The following is an 18,674-nucleotide window of genomic DNA, read 5'->3' on the forward strand; positions in this document are numbered from 1 at the left end:
CTTAGTCACTGAGAAAACCCTGGTATTGATGTATACACATTACTATATATAAAAAGATAATTAATAAGAGCCTACTCTATAGCACAAGGAACTCTACTCAATACTCTGTAATGGCCTATATAAGAAAAGAATCTTAAAAAAGAGTGGATATATGTATATGCAAAACTGATTCACTTTACCGTACACCTGAAAGTAACACCACACTGTAAATCAGCTATACCCCAATAAGAATTTTTTAATGAAATTAGCATATATTTCTATTTATATAGAAATATGTCATTTATATGTCATTTAGAACATATGTTATAAAAGTATAACATATTCTGAATCTTTGGACTTAAGATGTAAATGCTTTTGAAGAAAAATAAAATAGGTTTTGTTAAAAATGGGTGGATTGGGTAATGCAAAAGAAGATTTTGTTTTATTAAACATTCAGAGTGAAACACAGAGCTAAGCCCAGTGGAGATGTGATATTGGCTGCTGTTAGAATCCCACTGTTCTCTAGCACTGCAGCGAGCAAACGGTAGATTTTGTTTTATGTGTTCTGCAGAATATCTATTACAATGACATGAACAGATGTGCACTAGATGATTACAATTTGATGAGCTGAATTAAATCTCTCCAATAAGGCTTCCAGGGATCTCTTTAACATGTCCAGGAGGTCAAAAGATGTCAGTAAATTTGTATATGCACATTGTATGTGTGTTGGGGTGGGGCAAGATGGATTGCTGTTTCAGACAGAAAGCATTTTTAAAAAGTGTGGAAAGATTAAACATACAATGTAAAAGCTTCACTAAAAATAAAACAGCTTTCAGTGGGTTTCTGAAAATTTTTATTTTCACTTTAAAATATTTTAATAGTCCTGCATACACAGTAGGCGACATCCTTTCTACCAGCTGCCTAGAAATTGGGACAGAGAAATTTAATCTAACAAAGTACAAACTTCAAAATATTTATTTTGTGAAAAGCAAACAAGAGCATTAAGCACAATGAAACCAAACAAAATATGAGAGAGGTACCTGGAACATCATCCAAGCTAGTACATGTTTCAAATGTGTAGGAATTGAGCTAGGATTTGACATTGAATAGAAGCAAACTGTTTATAATTCATTGAAAAAACAAAACTTGCTTTCTTTCCAGGACAGTTGAAACTGAGGAACAGCCCTGCCTGTCCAAGATTAATTTTTACACTGAGCCAGAAAGCTGACAAAACCTCCTGGTGTATATAAATTCATTTTCAGATCTAAAACAGAAATCTGAAACATTTTACAATTTCATGATCAAAGCTAAGTACCTTTTTTCCCCCTTACTTCAGCACTTATATGGTTTAAAACTCTGACACTATTGTTTCAATATCTATAATTCTTTTAATAGTTCTTAATTGTTTTTCATTTTCTTTTTAGGGTTTTAATTGTTATTAAGTTTTGACTAAATTCCTATAAAACAGGTTATTGTTATAAGAGATAAAGACCCTGAGTCCCGTGCATATTATGATTTCTATAAGTCTCCTATGGATTAAAAATGAATGTTTATAGGCTTTATCATCATCACCTGCTGAGTTTATCCTTTTCTTATCTGAATGAAGAATGCTTGGTGGCATTACCATGGAATTTATGATTTTGAGAAAGTTTGTTTTTCACTTATCCTTTCAAATATTTTGTCTCTTTTACTTGCAGTACATGGTATTGTTCATCATTTATATTCCTCGAGAAGCCTAGTACAGGGAATGAATTGCAGACAAAGAAACTCAAACACAAGTAACTAACATATTCTGGGCACTCTGGGAGGACAGTTGCCTCAACAGACACTATTATAAGTGAGGGCTCCAATAGAACAGAGTGATTAACAGAGCACAATGGGATTATGATCTTTATCCCCAGAACCTATGACTGAATTTTTTTTTTCTTCTTGGTGAATTAAAAAAGAGCAACTGATATCTATATTAGTCAGTATATTAGGTGCTTTATGTATATATTAATTTATTCACACACTTACTTGGTCAACATTTGTTGAGTATCTAGTGTCAGAAATGGTTCTTACTTTTGAAAGGTTCACACTCTAGGGGAAAGAAAGACCATACAGAAAAAATATAAAACAAGTACAATATTAATGCATAATATCCTATAGGAGATTATAAAAGCAGCATGTAACCTGGACTCTGACTTTAACAAATAAAAGAAATAAAACCAGGTGAAGAAACTGAAAAAGAGTTACCTCATCAAATATCAAGTCCAGATGCTTTCATGAACATATTTCAGATGTGTTGGTAACAAGTAAATTTTGGTAATAGTGGAACCATTTTAGGGCATAGAGAAAGAAAGAAAATTAACACAATGAGCTCGTAAAACCTATTAAACAGATGAGAAGGTGAATTAAAGGTTTAGACAGTAATTTCATTTGAATTTATAAAATAAATGCAAAAATACAAAGTAAGATACTTCCCTCATGATTCCAAAAATATATTAAAATGTCAATATACCAGAGAGTTTTCATTCTAGAAATACATGACAGTTAAACCTAAAAAAGTCAATAAAACCCATCATATAATAGATCAAATAATAAGAGAATATAATCATTTAAATTATTATTTACTTTTTTAACCTAGAGACCTAAGCTACTTTTTTTCATATTCCAGATGAGGAAATTGTAGTTTGTAAAGTTTAATTGATCTGCCCCGGAACTATAGTTAATTTCTGAGCTGTGAATAGTCTTGTAATTATGTTTAAAACAATGAGACCTCATCTTTCAGTGAAACTTACTGAAATATTGGCATAGTTTCTGAAATTTGCTTCAAAATAAAATCAGTAATTTGGACCTGGATGAAAGCATAGATGAGGCGAGCCTAGTCACTGGTTGATAATTGTTGATCCAGGTAATAGATAAGCAGATGTTTATTATACTGTTCTCTCTACATTCAATGATGCTTGCAGTTTCACTAAGAAAAAGTTTAAAAGATAAAATTGCATGTTTTAGTAATAAATAAATAGTTCCTTTATAGGAACCAGTTGAGAATAAGTTTAAAATTTCAATAATGGACACACTAACAAGCTGAGTAAACTGAACAATAAACTATTGCTTAAATAGGAATGTTAGCATTTTAAAAAATCTAAAAAATAATATAAAAATTTAACAGTTATAACCTTAGCATATCTTTTTATCTTCATCGAATGATGTTTAGTCTCCCATGCAGCAGGCAGTTTCTTTACCGTCTTAGCCACCAAGGAAGTCCTTTAAAGTATAAGAGAAAACAATAAATGTGAAAGAAAAATCCACAAATAATAAAAGCAATAAAGAAGCATTTATTCTAATAACAATTATGCTTTGCTATAAACTCAATTAAAACATTAAAAACTGAAACCTGAGATAGAAACCATTGACATAACAGAATCAGAAAAATCACCAAGAAATCACAATAATTTATTCTATGTTAAAAGGGTCATTTCAAATCATCAATGAAAGAATGAATTATCCATTAATGATTTCAGGAAACTTGTATAAATGCCGAACCAAAAATTAAATGAGATTTTTACACAGTCATTTCTTTAGAATAAATTTCAGGTAAGTTAAAGGCAAATATTAATAGAAAAGGGCTTCCCTTGTGGCTCAACTGGTAAAGAATCTGCCTGCAATGCCAGAGACCTGGCTTCGATCCCTGGGTAGGGAAGATCCCCTGGAGAAGGGAAAGGCTACCCACTCCAGCATTCTAGCTTGGAGAATTCCGTGGACTGTATAGTCCATGGGGTCACAAAGAGTCGGACGTTACTGGGCAACTTTCACGTTCACTTTTCACTTTATTAGTAGAAAAACCATAAATATGCTAGGAAACCATTGATAGATATCTGTGGAATCTTGTATTGAAGAAAATACTTGTGAAGAAGAAAAGAAAAAACATGAAGTTATAGTGAGTAGCTTAGGCCACATGTGCATTTAAAACGTTTGTAAAGCAAACAAATGAAAATTTTCACTATAAAAAATAAATCAAAAGACAATTTTTAAAACAATTGTTGCACAAATGTACAGGCAGACCATTTCTTACAGAATTTTTAGGAAATAAAAAAATAGTGGAAGTAAAAGTGTTCTTAAAAATATAAATAAAGGAAGTTTACTCCTTGGAAAATATCTAGATACAGAAAGAAATTCCTGCTATAAACTTAGTGGATTCTAAATAAGACATACTTTTAATGTAGTGCAGACTGGGTTTGCTGAGATAAGGGAAATTTCAATCACATGATACCCCACTTCCCATAACCAATAAATCCCCTAAAAAGTTAAAGTCAAAATGGAGGACTGAAATTGATGCTGGATGTTTTGGACTGAGGCAAAAGGACAAGTAGGATGGTTCTGTTAGCACCAAAAATTCTGAAACAGTTTCAGGATAACTCCGCTATCATAGTGTAATATTTTAACACATCTCTCTCAATTATTAATAGGTCAAGCAGACAAAATATCCAAGAATACATGTGAGAGGGACAATATAATCAACAAGCATGATTGAACAGACATATATAACCCAGTAACTGGAAAATATACATTCTTTCAAGTACAAGCATCACAGAAGTGGGTTCTTCATGAAGAGCTCTGGCATAAGGAATTTCTAGTACTGTTTTAGATTTTGTAGTTAAAAGAAGGGCCAAAGCACAGATAGATAACTATGGGCTCAATAATACATGGTGAAACTCTACAGCTGTGCTTTCCAATACAATAACCACTAGTCCCATATGGCTACTGAGCCCTTGAAGTGATGTCTGTCCTAATTAAGATATGTTTTAAGTATAAAATATACACCATATTTTGAAGTCAAGTTGTGAAAAGAATTTAAATACCTCAAGAATTTTTATATTTCTTCCATGTCAAAATTATAATATATTTAGTGAAATAAATATTATATTAAAATAAGTCAATTCACCTTTCAACTCTTTCTATACTCTTTTCTCAATGTGACTAACAGAAAATTTTAAATTATACTTGTGGCTTGCATTATATAAGTATTGGAGATAAAAGTGCTGGTCTAGAGCATTACTCAATTCAGACAAACTGAGCCACTACTCTGCTAAGTTACAAAGTTGAAAAAGAAGATGAGTTTCTGTGTCCAAACAATTTCTTTCTGAAAGACCTAAATAAAAGGAGAGCTATACTGTTCTTACAGATATGAAAGCTCAAAACCAAACAAACATCGATTGTCCTTTAATTTATCTTGAATTCAATTCAAAATTCCAGCAGGACTTTTCATAAATCTCAACAAGCTAACTCTAAAATTTATCTGGAAGAACAAGAAAACAAGAATGGTTAAACACTCTGAGGAAGAAGAGTAAGGGATAGGCATCTCCAGACATTAAAGTGTATTATAAGGCTTTATTGATAAAGTCAACATGGAACCAAAACAGGGATTGAAAAATATTGACTGATAGAACAAAATAAGGATCTGGGAAATAGACTGTGTTTTACAACTTGATATATCACAAAGGTGGATTGAAGATCATTGTGGAACTAAGAGACTATTCAATAGGGTGATTGAACAATTAATTGCCCACACAAATTGGATCTTTAAAATGGATTCTTGCTTTCCACCATACACACAAAAAAATTCTAGATGAGGACTTAAAAATTCAAGGAGAATCTCTGAAACCTTAGACAAAAATGAAGAATAACATTTATTTTTGTTTTAAATTTGAAGTAGGGAAAGATAAACTATATGCTAAGCATTAAGATATGGATAAATTCAACTACTTGCTAATTAAAAACTTCTGTTCAACAAAAGACAGCCTAGAGATGGTGAAAAGAGAAGACACAAATTGAGAAATGTTTGTAATATGTGTAATTTACAAAGGATTAGTAACACAAATCAATTAGAAAAAGACAAACTCAATAGAAAATTAGAAGAAAGACTAAACAACATCTCACAGAAGTGGAAACATGACAAGAGAACAAACACATGAAAAGATGTTTATCTCTTTAGTAATAAAAATACAAATTATCATTTTGAATATGTTGATATGATTTTATTCCCATTGATGACAATTTCCATAACAAGAAGTCAGACAAATTTGGATATTAGAGAGATGAATTAATCAATTTCTGGTGAAAGTATAAGTATGAAGAGAAATAAATTAGCATTATTTTGTGAGATTGAACATTTGCATTACCTGTGATCCAGCAATTTCACTTCCATGTAAATATATTAGATGCTTTCTTTTCATCAAGTGACAGCTACAAAAATGTTTGTGTTAGGGTGGAGACGGCAGGGAGGGATGACTTGGCAGAGTGCAGAAAATACTCTATGTGATATGATAATGATGAGTTCAAGTCACTATAACATTTGTCCAAATCCATAGATTGTACACCACCAAGACTGAACTCTAATGTAGACTATGGATCTAGGGTGTTTTTGATGTGTCAATATCGGTCACTTGTAACAAACAAATCTCTTTGGTGAAGATGTTGATAATGCAAGAGATTATACTTAAAACTCAACATTCAAAAAATGAAGATCATGGCACTTGGTCCCATTGCTGCTGCTGCTGCTGCTAAATCGCTTCATTGTGTCCGACTCTGTGTGACCCCATAGACCGCAGTCCACATTACTTCATGGCAAGAAGATGAGGAAACAATGAAAACAGTGACAGATTTTATTTTCTTGAGATCCAAAATCACTACAGATGGTGACTGCATCCATGAAATTGAAAGATGCTTGTGCTTTGGAAGAAAAATTGTGACAAATCAAGACAGTGTATTAAAAAGCATAGACATTACTTTGCTGACAAATGTCTGTCTAGTCAAAGCTGTGGTTTTTCCAGTAGTCATGTATGGATGTGAGAGTTGGACCATAAAGAAAGCTGAGCACCAAAGAACTGATGCTTTTGAACTGTGGTGTTGGAGAAGACTCTTGAGAATCCCTTGGACAACAAAGAGATCAAACCAGTCTATCCTAAAGGAAATCAGTCCTGAATATTCATTGGAAGGACTAATGCTGAAGCTGAAGCTCCTATACTTTGGTCACCTGATGCAAAAAACTGACTCATTGGAAAAGATCCTGATGCTGGCAAAGATTGATGGCAGGAGGAGAAGGGGACAACAGAGGGTGAGATGGCTGAATGGATTCGCTGACTCAATGGACATGAGTTTGAGTAAGCTCTGGGAGCTGGTGATGAACAGGGAAGCCTGGCGTGCTGCATTCCATGGGTTTGCAAAGAGTCAGATATGACTTAGGGACTGAAAAACCACAACATACATATGTCAGAGCTGGGAGTATATAGGGAATTTCTGTCTTTCCTTCTCAGTTGTGCTGCAAATATAAAACTGCTTTGAAAAATAAAATCTTTTAAAAAAAATCTGTGGGAAAACTACTGTAATAGATGGAAACTTACATTACCATATATAAAATAGATAGCCAATGGGAATTTGCTGTATGGCTCAGGAAATTCAACAGGGGCTCTGTATCAACCTAGAGGGATGGGATGAGGAGGGAGATGGGAGGGAGTTTCAAGAGGGACGGCACATATGTGCACTTATAGCTGATTCATGTTGAGGTTTGACAGAAAACAACAAAATTCTGTAAAGCAATTATCCGTCAATTAAAAAAAAAAGGAAGGGAGGAAAGAAGGGGGAAGGAAGGAGAGAAAACAAAATGAGAAAGAGGAAGAAAATAATGGAAGGGTGAACAATGAGAGGAGGGAGAGAGAAGTAGGAAAGGAGATGGAAAGAAAAGAGGGAGGGAGCAAAAGAGCAAGAACAGAAAGACCTCATATATATCAATAAATGGATAAACAGAATGATATATTCACCCACTTGAGTATTTTGCACATGAAAATTGATGAAATAAAACTATATGCCACAATATGCATGAGTAAGCAATCTAAGAAATCTACTTATAGTTCAATGCTGTTTTCAGAGCTCAAAAGGAAGGGAAACTGACAGCCAAATGTTTATGAATGAATACATATGCTGTAAAAATGTAAAGTTGGACAATTCTCTGGTAGTCCAGTAGTTAGGACTCCACACTGTCCCTGCCAATGGTGTGGGTTCAATCCCTGATCAGAGAACAAAGATCCTATAAGCCTTGCAGTGCAGCCAAACAACAACAATGAACAACAACAAAGTGAAGCTAAATACAGAAAAATATAAAAATAACATTCATGATGTAGTCACATTTGTGTGGCAGTCAGTGAATAGGGAGGAAAACATAAGATAGAATGGTGCTGTAAAATGTTAGTTTTAAATTTAAAATAAACTTAAAATTTACTTTTTAAATTGGATAGTAGGTTCATGGATATTAGTTTTATGATTGTGCTTTTCTTTGTATATACAAATAGGTTACATTTATTCTTTTCCATATATGACATACTATTACATTTAAAATAAATAAGTAATTAAGCACACAAACAAATTGCTAGTTGAGGAGAAAGATGACAGTTGCTTTTTCTCTGGCACCTTCCCCTTACTCCTTGACCATCTTCTCTTTCCTTCTTCATCCACAGTTCCATTTTAAAGCCATTTTATTTCCTTAAGACTTCCTCTTTGGTTCACTGCAGTATTTAGTACAGAACAATTTGTGAGGTAATTCAAATCTGTCCTCAGCATGGGGTCTGGCTCCTCATTACTGGATGTACATCAGATTAAAAACAATCAATGAATTCCTGTTCCAGACTGTGGAAATATTGCAAATGATAATTCTATGAGAATTTGTCAAGCTGAATACTCACCTATTTGGTTCCAAATTGCATAAGTCATCTGGAAAGCAGATTTTGTTCCAGCTTACAAGAAACAGCATGGTCCGACATATCTGCAGGGAAATTGGATTTTTCATAATATGTTCTTAAGAGAAAGCAGTAAAAAGAGCTCCATAAAACAGGAGAAGCAAATGCATATGTGCCTTTCTGAAAACGCTGTAAAAGCTGACGATAATATTTCTCCTCTGGGCATTAGATCAATCTCATGCATAAACCCTGAAATAGAAAGAGACTTACTAAAGAAATAGATCATTGAATGTCTGAAAGTATTTGTGTTATGGGACTAGTATAAAAATGGAGAATATATTCTGTCTTTGCAATACAACAGAAGCATTTTACATGTCAAATATATATTGCTCATTGTCAAGATCCTTTGGGAAATACAAACTCAAATACATAAGAACAAAAAATTAATTAAAGAATAACAAAATCTTCCCACCTTGCTATCATAAGAATAAGAAATGACAACCCCAGATAGTGTTCTGAGGGGAACACTTTTGACCAGTTATTCTTTCTGATTTTTTCTGGTTGTAGATGACTTGTTCTACCTTCAGAAGTGCTCAAGGTGTGCCAAGTAAGATCCTATATATGTCTTCAGTATTTGCAAATTCTTTGGGGGATGGCACCACATTTGCAGGTCTGATCACAGAAATATGGTGTTTGGTGAGCTGACCTGAATCATGACCTGTGTTTCCTAAATCCTTGCTTCTTGCTATCGGCTATTTCTGCCTCTTCCAATGTTCACTCAGCTTTCTTTTTCTCTTTTATGTCCTAAAAAGTGTGACTTTCCTTACATTCTTTGAGAAAAATAAGAGCAAAGATAGAAACAGACTATAATAGACAGAAGTTGTCTTTCAGTGTTAGAGATTATCATTTATGATACATTTGATTTATCAATTAAAAAAAGCAATATGATTTTTCTTTGTTTTTATTTCAGATCTTTTAATCATAAGAAAGTGATGGTTTATCTTAAGTAATGACATCTCACTGGGAAGGAGTTTGGCATATTGGTTAAAAGTGCAAACTGGAATCAAATACCAAATATTTGTAATGAAATATTTATATTAGAATAATATTTTTCATAAAACCATAAACTCTAATAAAATATATCTCTCTGTTTACTCCACATCTATACCCACACAGGTAAGGTGTTTGGAGACAAATACATACCCACGCTAACTTGTATCACTTTGAAGTTGTGACTTCATACTTCAAGGGGCCCAAGATAGTGTCTGACAGTCACACTACATTTTCTTGACTCATCGATTCTGGCATTCTCTAAGATGACTCATATCTCATTTTCTTTTCAAAATCTCAACCCTTATGGAGGTTGTCAGTCTTAGCAAATGAAAATGCAAGAGTCCCAGGTAAATTTGAGTTATTTCTAAGTGCTGTGCCTATGTACTTTAAGATAAAAAATTGCACTGGGCATAGTTATACTAAGAATTATTAATTGTTTATTGGAAATATACCTGTTTTAAAAAATTATTTTCCCTGATGATTTGACTCTTCTGAAAGTTCCTTATTTTTACAGAATTTGCTTATAAATTCTTTATAGTCTCTGTTCCATTTACATTGTAACATAGCCTCTACAGTAGTCACATCTAACTTGTTCTGTTCTTTTGTTCACTGAAAAATTACTAAGGAAAAAAACACACTCACCATTGGCGTTATAAGCCAGTATGCAATTATGTATGGCAAAAAGTTAAGTCTGATAATCGGTCTTTTAATCTGATTTGTTGAAACATATAATGCCTTCTTGCCTGGTAAAATTTGCTTTCCTGTTCTTCAGGATTACATAACAGCCCTTAATAAATGACTTTTGAAATGTTGTGCCTTGAATAGAAAAAGCATTGTCTTCAATTTTATTCCCTGTTCTTCAAACTACACATAATGATTCCAATTATTCCCAGTTAACATTTCACTTGAAAGAATAAAATTCTTCAAGATATGATATACATTTCAGTAGATAGTCATGGCAAGTGCCACAATAATTATATATTTAAAGGAAGAATTCCTGTCCATTCACAGTAATGTCTGTTTGAAAAAATGTCTTGATATTGAAAAGGATAATGCTTTTTATCAGTTGTTTCTTTAATACATTTTATAGATGTCTTTTTAAAATATTTATTTACGTTTTTGGCAGCTCTAGGTCTTGCTTAATGCACACAGCCTTTTTCTAGTTGTGGTGAGCGGGGCTGCTCTCTAGTTGTTGTACACAGGCTTCTCATTGCCATGGCTTGTCTTGTTGCAGAGCACTGGCTCTAGGTGCACAGGCTTCAGTATTTGTAGCACATGGGCTCAGTAATTGTGGTTTGTGAGCTTAGCTGCTCCTCAGCATGTGGGAAGCTTCCCAAAATAGGTATCAAAACTGGGTCCCCTGCATTGGCAGGTGGACTCCCAACCACTTGACCACCAGGGAAGCCCCACAGGTGTCTTTAAGCAATGAATCACTTAAATAATACTGTTTGCTCTTCTTTCAATGTGCGTAATCCTAATGCTAAAGAGATGAAGAGATGTTCAAGCTGGCTTTAGAAAAGGCGGAGGAATCAGAGATCAAATTGCCAACATCTGCTGGATCATGGAAAAACCAAGGGAGTTCCAGAAAAACATCTATTTCTGCTTTATTGACTATGTTAAAGCCTTTGACTGTGTGGATCACAATAAACTGTGGAAAATTCTGAGAGAGATGGGAATACCAGACCACCTGACCTGCCTCTTGAGAAACCTGTATGCAGGTCAGGAAGCAACAGTTAGAACTGGACATTGAACAACAGACTGGTTCCAAATAGGAAAATGAGTACGTCAAGGCTGTATATTGTCACCCTGCTTATTTAACTTCTATGTAGAGTACATCATGAGAAACGCTGGGCTGGAAGAAGCACAAGCTGGAATCAAGATTGCTGGGAGAAATATCGATAACCTCAGATATGCAGATGACACCACCCTTATGGCAGAAAGTGAAGAGGAACTAAAGAGCCCTTTGATGAAAGTGAAAGAGGAGAGTGAAAACGTTGGCTTAAAGTTAAACATTCAGAAGACAAAGATCATGGCATCTGGTCCCATCACTTCATGGGAAATAGATGGGGAAACAATGTCAGACTTTATCTTTTTGGGCTCAAAAATCACTGCAAATGGTGATTGCAGCCATGAAATGAAAAGACACTTACTCTTTGGAAGGAAAGTTATGACCAACCTAGATAGCATATTCAAAAGCAGAGACATTACTTTGCCAACAAAGGTCCATCTAGTCAAGGCTATGGTTTTTCCTGTGGTCATGTATGGATGTGAGATTTGGACTGTGAAGAAAGCTGAGTGCTGAAGAATTGATGCTTTTGAACTGTGGTGTTGGAGAAGACTCTTAAGAATCCCTTGAACTGGAAGGAGCTCCAACCAGTCCATTCTGAAGGAGATAAACCCTGGGATTTCTTTGGAAGGAATGATGCTAAAGCTGAAACTCCAGTACTTTGGCCACCTCATGCGAAGAGTTGACTCATTGGAAAAGACTCTGATGCTGGGAGGGATTGTGGGCAGGAGGAGAAGGGGACGACCAAGGATGAGATGGCTGGATGGTATCACTGACTCGATGGACGTGAGTCTGAATGAACTGCGGGAGTTGATGATGGACAGGAAGGCCTGGCGTGCTGTAATTCATGGGTCACAAAGAGTTGGACACGACTGAGCGACTGAACTGAAATGAACTGAATGCTAAAGAGGTGACCCAACTAGTTATTCCTAAAGGAAATCAGTCCTGAATATTCATTGGAAGGACTGATACTGAAGCTGATACTCCAATATTTTGGCCACCTGATGCAAAGAACTGACTCATTTGAAAAGACCCTGATCCTGGGAAAGATTGAAGGCGGAAGGAGAAGGAGACGACAGAGGATATGACGATTGGATAGCATCACTGACTCAATGGACATGAGTTTGAGTAAACTCTTAGAGTTGGTGATAGACAGGGAGGCCTGGTGTGCTGCAGTCCATGGGGTCAGGAAGAGTTGGACATGACTGAGTGACTGAACTAACAAACTAATGTTAAAGAGATACTAAAAACTGTAAACAAGAAGAAAGGTAGAAAGCAGTCAATGGCTTATTTAAGAAGTCAACGAAATTTTGGGGGGCAGAATCCTCTTGTTCAGAACCGAAGTTTAACTTCAGTACTTTCAATAAAGCTTCAAATACAGTTGGAAATTCCCTCTACTGTATTCATTAGAGAGAGCCAATGAATTTTTTGAATGTGATAGAACTGTAGAAAACTGAATCCCAACAAAATCAAAAAAATCTTTTAACCACTCAGTTTGACAGTGTAAATGTTGAAATTAGAGAACAATTTTATATAAACATTTCATTGTTAATAGAAAGAATAAAGGTTGCTCTTTGAGCAGTATCTTCCAGAATATGAGCAGAACAGCCAACATCTTCCACAGAATCGATCATGCTTTGCTTCAAGTTCGAATAAATCTTGTTTGTCCTCTTACCTAGGCATTAGCAACATTTGTACTTTTATTCTGCCAAAAGTGGTACGATTATTCTTATTACTTCCTAGCTTATAAAAAGAGTCTCTGCGAAAATTTGCTATTGTTTCTGAGGTCTCAACTAAAGGGAATTCTATTCCCCATAGTCTTGTAAACAAGCTTTTTCCATGAAAAAAAATGCTGCACAGGGGGAATTCAGAAGATGGCAGAGGAATAGGATGGGGAGACCACTTTCTCTCCCACAAATTCATCAAAAGAACATTTCAACGCTGAGTACATTCTACAAAACAACTTCTGAATGCTGGCAGAGGACATCAGGCACCCAGAAAAGCAGATCACTGTCTTCCAAAACAGGTAGGAAAAATATAATAGATGAAAAAAGAGACAAAGGAGGTAGGCAGGGAGCTCCATCCCAAGAAGGGACAGAGAAGTTTCCAAACACCAGGAAACACTCTCACTGCCGAGTCTGTGGCGAGCCTTGGAAGCACAGAGGGCAACATAACAGGGGAAAAAAATAAATAAATAAATAATTAAAACCAACAGATTACGAGCCCAACAGTAACTCCCCCAGTGGAGAAGCAGCACAGACGCCTGCATCCACCACTAGCAAGTGAGGGCTGGGTAGGGAGGCACGGGCTGCAGTGCTTTTTAAGAATAGGGCTGGAATGCCCCAAATGAAACCTGAGCGAACTAACTTGGGTTAGCATACCAGACTGTGGGATAGCTACCACGCAAAAAGCTCTAACATAAGATATCACTAGGACTGTGCACAGAATAAAGGATGGAACAGAAATAGCTGGCTGCAGACCATCCCCCACTGGTGACAGGCAGCCAGAGCCATAGGGCTGGAAGGGGGCAATTGCAGCCCCAGAGAGACTTTACCTACCAAACTGCAAGCAGGCTTCTTTGCTAACTAAGACTTCTTGGGGTTCTGGAAAGTCACCAACTGTCTGACAAGGGGCACCAGCGGTACAGCCAGAAAACTGAGCAGCAGGGAAAGGCGATAATTTGCAGCCACCACGCTTGCTGAACACCTGAGCTACTCGGTCCTGGGAAGGGCACAAAATGCAGGCCCAACCAAATCTGCGCCTCTGAGGGCTACCTGAGAGCTGAGCCTGAGCGGCTTAGACTGGGGAGGTGCATGCATCCTAGGGCCAGCCTCAGATGGTTCCCAGTGGAGCGACGTAGAGCCTGAGCAGTGTGCGCCCTGTGCGGGGGCATGCCCAGTGTGGCTGAGACAATGCGAGCACATGCCAGTGTTATTTGTTTACAGCATCCCTCCCTCCCCACAGTGCCACTGAACAAGTGAGCCTAAAAAAAGAAAAGAAGTGTCCACCACTGCCCGCCTTGTGTCAGGGCAGAAATCAGACACTGAAGAGACCAGCAAACAGAAGAAGCTAAACAGAGGGAACCGCCTTGGAAGTGACCCCACACTGCCCACAACACCAGAGAAAGCCCCAGAAATATCTTTACTATATTTACGACCATTCTCTTTTTTTGTTGTTGTTGTTGATGTTGTTGTATGATTGTTTTTTTCTTCTCTTTTTTCTTCCCCTTTTTTCAAACTTTTTAAATTTTTTAAGTTCTCTATTTCTCCTTTAATTTTAGTTTTTATAACCTACTATCACTTTCAAAAAAAAAAAAAAGACCCTATTTGTAAAGCAAACGCCGTATATGTTTCCTTTTGTGGTTGTTGTTGTTGTTGTTTTAATAATTCTTGTGACTTTTTCTGTTGTTGTTATTGTTCTTCTTTTCTTTAATATTGTATTTTTGAAAATCCAACCTTTACTCTAGATGTTTAATCTTTGCTTTTTGGTATTTGTTGTCAATTTTGTACATTTAAAAACCCAATCTTCATTACCCATTTTTATTTGGGAGCAAGATTACTGGCTTGACCACTCTCTCCTCCTTTGGACTCTCCTTTTTCTCCACCAGGTTATCTCTGTCTCCTCCCTCCCCCTTCTCTTCTCTACCCAACTCTGTGAATCTCTGTGTGTTCCAGACGATGGAGAACACTTAGGGAACTGGTTACTGGCTGGATTTGCCTCTCCTTTTCATTTCCCTCTTTTATCCTCCTGCCCACCTCTGTTTACTTCCTCCCTCTCCTCTTCCCTGTATAACTCCATGAACATCTCTGAGCAGTCCAGACTGAGGAGCGCACATAAGGAAGTGATTACTGGCTAGCTTGCTCTCTCCTCTTTTTATCCCAACTCATCTCATTCCAGTCACCTCTAACTACCCCCTCCATCTCCTCTTCTCCATGTAACTCAGTGAACCTCCATGGGTGTCCTTCAATGTGGAGAAACTTTTCATCTTCAACCTAGATGTTTTATCATCGATGCTGTATAGATGGAGAAGTCTTGAGGCTACTGTAAAAATAAAACTGAAAACCAGAAGCAGGAGGCTTAAGTCCAAATCCTGAGAACATCAGAGAACTCCTGAATCCAGGGAACATTAATCAATAGGAGCTCATCAAATCCCTCCATACCTACACTGGAACCAAGCACCACACAAGGGCCAACAAGTTCCAGAGCAAGACATAACACACAAATTCTCCTGCAACACAGGAACACACCCCTGAGCTTCAATATACAGGCAGCTCAAGTTATTCCAAAACTATAGACGTCTCATAACTCATTACTGGACACTTCATTTCACTCCAGAGAGAAGAAATCCAGCTCTACCCACCAGACTCTGACACAAGCTTCCCTAACCAGGAAACCTTGACAAGCCACTGATACAATCCCCCCAACAATGAGGAAACTCCATAGTAAAGAGAACTCCACAAATTCCTAGAATATAGAAAGGCCACCCTGAACACAGCAATATAACCAAGATGAAGAGAGAGAGGAATACCCATCAGGTAAAGGAACAGGAGAAAAGCTCACCAAACCAAACAAAAGAGGAAGAGATAGGGAATCTACCTGAGAAATAATTCCAAATAATGTTAGTGAAAATGATCCAAAATCTTGAAATCAAAATGGAATCACAGATAAATAGCCTAGAGACAAGGATTGAGAAGATGCAAGAAAGGTTTAACAAGGACCTAGAAGAAATAAAACAGAGTCAATATATAATGAATAATGCAATGAATGAGATCAGAAACACTCTGGAGGCAACAAATAGTAGAAGATCAGAGGCAGAAGATAGGATTAGTGAAATAGAAGATAGAAAGGTAGAAATAAATGAATCAGAGAGGAAAAAAGAAAAACGAATTAAAAGAAATGAGGACAATCTCAGAGATCTCCAGGACAACATGAAATGCTCCAACATTCGAATTATAGGAGTCCCAGAAGAAGAAGACAAGAGAAAGACCATGAGAAAATACTTGAGGAGATAATAGCTGAAAACTTCCCTAAAGTGGGGAAGGAAATAATCACCCAAGTCCAAGAAACCCAGAGAGTTTCAAACAGGATAAACCCAAGGCGAAAAAAGCCAAGATATATATTAATCAAATTAACAAAGATCAAACACAAAGAACAAATACTAAAAGCAGCAAGGGAAAGACAACAAATAACACACAAGGGGATTCCAATATGGATAACTGCAGATCTTTCCATAGAAACGCTTCAGGCCAGGAGGGAATGGGAAGACATACTTAACGTGATGAAAGAAAATAACCTACAACCCAGATTACTATACCCAGCAAGGATCTCATTCAAATATGAAGGAGAAATCAAAAGCTTTCCAGACAAGCAAAAGATGAGAGAATTCAGCACCACCAAACCAGCTCTCCAGCAAATGCTAAAGGATCTTCTCTAGACAGGAAACACAAAAAGGGCATATAAACCCAAACTCAAAACAATAAAGTAAATGGCAATGGGATCATACTTATCAATAATTACCTTAAAGATGAATGGGTTGAATGCCCCAACCAAAAGACAAAGACTGGCTGAATGGATAGAAAAACAAGACCCCTCTATATGCTGCCTACAACAGACCCACCTCAAAACAAGGGACACATACAGACTGAAAATGAAGGGCTGGAAAAAGATATTCCACGCAAATAGAGACTAAAATAAAGCAGGAGTACCAATACTCATATCAGATAAAATAGACTTTAAAACAAAGGCTGTGAAAAGAGACAAAGAAGGACACTACATAATGATTAAAGGATCAATCCAAGAAGAAGATATAACAATTATAAATATATATGCACCCAACATAGGAGCACCGAAATATGTAAGACAAATGCTAACAAGAATGAAAGGGGAAATTATCAATAACACAATAATAGTAGGGGACTTTAATACCCCACTCATATCTATGGACAGATCAACTAAACAGAAAATTAACAAAGAAACACGAACTTTAAATGATACAATAGACCAGTTAGACTTAATTGATATCTATAGGACATTTCACCCCAAAACAATGAATTTCACCTTTTTCTCAAGTGCTCACGGAACCTTCTCCAGGATAGATCACATCCTGGGCCATAAATCTAGCCTTGGTAAATTCAAAAAAAAAAAATGAAATCATTCCAAGCATCTTTTCTGACCATAATGCATTAAGATTAGATCTCAATTACAGGAGAAAAACTATTAAAAATTCCAGTGTATGGAGGCTGAACAACACGGTGCTGAATAACCAACAAATCACAGAAGAAATCAAAAAAGATTTCCAAATATGCATAGGATTGAATGAAAACTAAAACACAACAACCCAAAATCTGTGGGACACTATAAAAGCAATGCTAAGAGGAAAGTTCATAGCAATACAGTCATACATCAAGAAACAAGAAAAAAGTCAAATAAATAACCTAACTCTACACCGAAAGCAACAAGGAAAGGAAGAAATGGAGAACACCAGGGTTAGTAGAAATGCAAAAGAGACCGTAGCAAAAATCAACAAAGCCAAAAGCTGGTTCTTTGAAAGGATAAATAAAATTGACAAACCATTAGCCAGACTCATCAAGAAACAAAGGGAGAAAAATCAAATCAATAAAATTAGAAATGAAAATGGAGAGATCACAACAGACAACACAGAAATACAAAGGATCATAAGAGACTACTATCAGCAGTTATATGCCAATAAAATGGACAACGTGGAAGAAATGGACAAATTCTTAGAAAAGTACAACTTTCCAAAACTGAAACAGGAAGAAATAGAAAATCTTAACAGACACATCACAAGCATGGAAATTGAAACTGTAATCAGAAATCTTCCAGCAAATAAAAGCCCAGGTCCAGATGGCTTCACAGCTGAATTCTACCAAAAATTTTGAGAAGAGCTGACATCTATCCTACTCAAAGTCTTCTACAAAATTGCAGAGGAAGGTAAACTTCCAAACTCATTTTATGAGGCCACCATCACCCTAATACCAAAACCTGACAAAGATGCCACAAAACAAGAAAACTACAGGCCAATATCACTGATGAACATAGATTCAATAATCCTCAATAAAATTCTAGCAATCAGAATCCAACAACACATGAAAAAGATCATACATCAGGACCAAGTGGGCTTT

The sequence above is a fragment of the Capricornis sumatraensis genome, chromosome 1, assembly GCF_032405125.1.
Source record: "Capricornis sumatraensis isolate serow.1 chromosome 1, serow.2, whole genome shotgun sequence".
Lineage (NCBI taxonomy): Eukaryota > Metazoa > Chordata > Mammalia > Artiodactyla > Bovidae > Capricornis > Capricornis sumatraensis.